Source organism: Phascolarctos cinereus, unplaced genomic scaffold (assembly GCF_003287225.1).
Source record: "Phascolarctos cinereus isolate Bilbo 61053 unplaced genomic scaffold, phaCin_HiC Scaffold_2;HRSCAF=192, whole genome shotgun sequence".
Lineage (NCBI taxonomy): Eukaryota > Metazoa > Chordata > Mammalia > Diprotodontia > Phascolarctidae > Phascolarctos > Phascolarctos cinereus.
In genome coordinates, this window is record NW_027555625.1 from 331304366 (window position 1) to 331309014 (window position 4649).

Consider the following 4649-nt stretch of genomic DNA (forward strand, 5'->3'; position numbering starts at 1 on the left):
ATGTGCCTCATTTATACCAGGGCTTAGAATCACAGCGGCCTCTGTTCTAGATGGTGCTAGGTCTACACTCACCCATTCTTACTCTTTAGTTCCCACTTCTCTCTCAACCTCTCTCTCTCTCTCTCTCTCTCACATACACACACACACACACACACACATACACATGCATACACATGCAAACATATACACAAATATATACACACAGTCACACGCAAAAACACCCATATACATATACACATTTACACATATAAATATGCAAATATCTAAATATACACACATATACACATAAATATACAGACACACAGGTATACCTACACAAATATATACACACAGTCACACACAAACACACCCATATACACACACAATACACATATACATACACATGTTTACACATATACACCTGCAAATATCTATATATACACACATATACACACAGACACACAGGCACACCTACACAACCTACATACACACAGAGACACACAGGAACACTTACACAAATATATACACACAGGCACACCCATGTACATACACACATACACATAAACATACATACGCAAATACACATTGAGACACACATACACAGACATATACACACAAACACACACAATACACTCACATATACACACACCTTCTCTGCTATGATTTTATCTTAGACTCAGTCTAATGAAACTACCCAGATCACACCTTTCTCTACCTTCAGTCGCCTCTTTGAAGAGACCTTACCAAAACACCGTGTTTTCCTGAACTGAATCTCCAAGATCCCCTTATCTCCTCAACATCCCATTCCCAGGACACCCTTTGGGGGCCATCTCTCCACACAGTCAGCCTCACGTGTCCCACAGCAATGCTCATGCTGCTTTGTCCAACAATCACAGAATCTCAGAGTTGGAAGGAACCTCAGAGGGAAACTATTCCCATCCCTTATTGAGCAGGAAAGGACTGAGGTCTCTGAAACGCGCCCTACTAGCCTCACTTGAAGACCTTCAGTGACGGGGAACTTATTTCCCCTTGAGTCAGCCCAGCTCCACTTAGCCTGCAGCTCTGGATGCTGTCAATACCACCTCCTGCTGGACCCTCTGCCCTCTAGCTTTTCATGATACTGCATCTCATGGTTCTTCTACTTGTCTGATTGCTCCTTCTCAATCTCCTTTGCTGGTTCTTTCTCCAGCTCATGCCCACTAAATGTGGATGTCCCTCAAAGCTATACCTTGGCCTATCTTCTCTTCTCCCTCTACAGCATCTCATCCCTTCTCATTTCCACCTCCTAGAGTCCCTGGAATCCTCCACGACTCAGCTCAACCTCTACCTTCTATGGGAGACCCTTCCTGGTCCCATCCCACCCTGCCCCCTACTTTGTAGACACCTTCTATGTACATAGTTATTTTGCCTGTTCTCCATTAGAGTAGGACAGGACTCATGTTTTGCCTTTCTTTGTATCCTCAGCACTTAGCACAGTGCCTAATAAATGTTTGTTGACTGACTGACTGAAATCAACTTTTCAGTAACTTGTTCCCAGTTCTCTGCTCTGAGGTCACGAAGAATGAATCTAGTTGGGGCAGCTAGGTGGCACAGTGGATACAGCACTGGCCCTGGATTCAGGAGGACCTGAGTTCAAATTTGGATTCAGACACATAACACTTACTGGCTGCATGACCCCAGGCAAGTCACTTAACCTCATTGCCTAGCAAAAAAAAAAATTAATCTAGTCCTTCTCCCACATGACACTCTTTCAGATACTTGAACATTGGTTCTACTGCCCCTGTTTCAAGTCTTTTTTTTCTTTGCCTTTCCTTTTTCCAGTCTCCTCAGTTTTTTTCCCCCAAGTCCTCAGATGGTACAGTCTCCTACGCCTTTGCCATTCACCCTCCCTTCTCTTGACTTGTTTGAGCTTATCAACGTCTTTCCATAAATATAGTGCCCAAAAATGAACACAAAGTGTGTTTGATACGGTTTGGGCAGGGGAGATGTAGCCATTACATCTCTCATTCTAGACACTATACCTCTCTTAAAGTAGGTAAAGACTGACTTGGCTGCTCAAAGTCAGTACGGAAGCGTCAAGGGAGAGCATTTTCTCCTTTAATCCCCAAATGTTTGGTTTCACCAGTCACCTCCTAATTACAAAATCCAGCACTTTTCCCCGGATGTCTTCCTTGACCTCTAGATGACGTAACTCCACAAACTACCCCCTCTTTCTTTATCCTTCCCTGGACGTCCACATCGTTGTTTTTCTTCGTTCCCCCTTATCTCTGGTCACTCTGCTGTTACCATGGAGAGCACCATTCCTCTGCAGCCATTGACTCCTCCCTCTCAGTCATTCCACGCATCTAACCAGGTGCCAAACGTTGTCACTTCATTTCTTACATGTGACCCCTTCTCTCTCCACAAGCCATCTCCCTAATTCAAGGCCTCATCACCTGTTGCCTTGTCAGAGAGAAGGGCAGAGAGGAAACAGAATATGACTGGAGGCTGAGGGTTGGGGGGACACTCCCATTTGGGGAATTCAGCTATCACCTCCATGCAGATGACTTCTGCTTTCCATCTGCCCAGTGAAAATCCTGCGGGGGGGTTGGGGGGAAGCAGTGAGTGCTTCATTTGGAGGCCAAAGGTTTGGGTTCAAGTCTTAACTTAGGAAAAGCCTCCCCCTCTTGTGACCTTGGTTTCCTCATTAACTTCTCTGAACCTGTCTCTTCCTTTTTAAAATGAGGGGATTGGACTCAGGTTCTGCCCAGCTCTAAATCCACCTTATGATCTGTAAAATGAAGGCCCTGGGCAAGAAAGACAAATGAAGTCTCTTCCACTGTATATCTATTCCCAGGACTTGATATAGTGCTTGGCGTATAGTAAGCACTTAATAAATGTTCTAAAATCTATTCCTTGCTGCTCTGATGTTCTCCATTTGTTCCGTAGTCTCTTGTGCATTTTCTTCTTTCTCTCTCTCACCCTTTTTTCTCCCCCTCCCCCATTTAGGCACACTCCAAGTTGTGAGGAAACAGGCCTCCCCTTCCCTTGGAGGGAACAGAAACCCTTAAAGGACTCCTGAATTTGCCCAAGCCTAGGGCTGCAGCTGGTCTCCTTAGGAGGGGAGGGAAAAAGAAGGGAATCACCCTAAAGCATTTGGATGAGTGCGTGAAGCCCGGAAGTTGAGTCATAGAAACCTGGGTCAGCCACTGGCTCAGAATGTCAGTTAGCTCTGCTGTGCAAATAAACTTAGAGCCAAAGGTATTCGCCACCCCAGAAGCAAGTGGTGGAAAGGACGCACTAGGTTCGAATCCTGACTCCAACATGACTAACAATGTAATTTGAGCTTCTAACTAAACCTGCAGCATCTTACAGGAAACTCCCAATGGGTGAAGTGCTGATCCAACATTCTTCATACTGTTTTCAATAGAGGATACCGCTGGTCTGAGATCCACAGAGGAGAGAAAGTTTCTCCTCTCCCAGGATCTCAAGCCAGCTCCACCCGGGCAGGCATGCAGCATTGTGTCCACATCCTCTCCACCAATTGGGAATCTTGGTACAAGTGATCATGGGCAAATTACTTAACCTCTCTGAGACTCAGTTTCCCCATCTCTAAAATGGGAATAAATAAATCTTGCACTACCTGACTCCCAGGGGCAAACTGAAGAAAGTGCTTTGCAAACTTTATAAAGACTACAGATGTGCTGTTGCTACTAGTGCAGGGCACAGACTAGGAGAGTGGTGAGCACATCCTAGAAGCTAAGGCCCCCATAGCTCTAGCTGGTGCTGGCCCAAGGCTTACCTAGGACAGAAGCTGGAAGTTTTTTTTTTCTTTTTTAAACATCCACCTTAGAAAAGAGCCCAAGGCCACATAAAGGGTCTCTGTAGCTCCTTTAATGACTTTTTTTTTTTTGGTTAGGCAATTGGGGTTAAGTGACTTGCTCAGGGTCACACAGCTAGTGTTATGTGTCTGAGGTCAGATTTGAACTCAGGTCCTCCTGAATCCAGGGCCGGTGCTCTATCCACTGCACCACCTAGCTGCCCCTCTGTAGCTCCTTCAATACATACATTGTTCTTCCCAAAGCCCAGGTAGACCAGGTTACAACTATTCCCATTTTACTGATGAGGTAACTGAGGCCTCGAGGATAAGTAATTTGCCTAATTGTAGAGGGAGCAATAGCATTGTCCAGTTTACAGAGTTCTTTATCAGTCTGGAAAGGTGGGCAATGGAAGCACCATCATCTCGATTATGTGGAGGAGGAGGAAGAAACTCGAGTTCAGAAGGGGGAAGGGACTGGTCCCTGGCCATAAAGCTTATGTTAAAGACAGGATTCAAACCCAGATTTCCCGAAGCCTAGGAAAGAGGGCAAAGCCTACCCCAAGCTCCAGGCCCCCTCAGTGTGTCCTCTGCCCTCAAGGCTGCTCTTCTTTCATTGAAGACGGTCTCTCCCTTGGACACCACCATCACAGCTTCCTGACTAATGGTAGAATGTCAAGTAGGCGGGACAGTTCTTGCATAAACATCCCAGGGGCCCTTGTCCACCCTGTTCCCACCTCCCCTCTCATGGCCTGGAGGTACTAAGCAGACCCTGTGTCCCCCGGCAGATGCGGGGGGGGGGGGGGGTAGGGATGGGGGGAATCCTACACTAGGAGCTGGGGAGGCGGACAGGGGAGAACACCAAAAGCCAAGC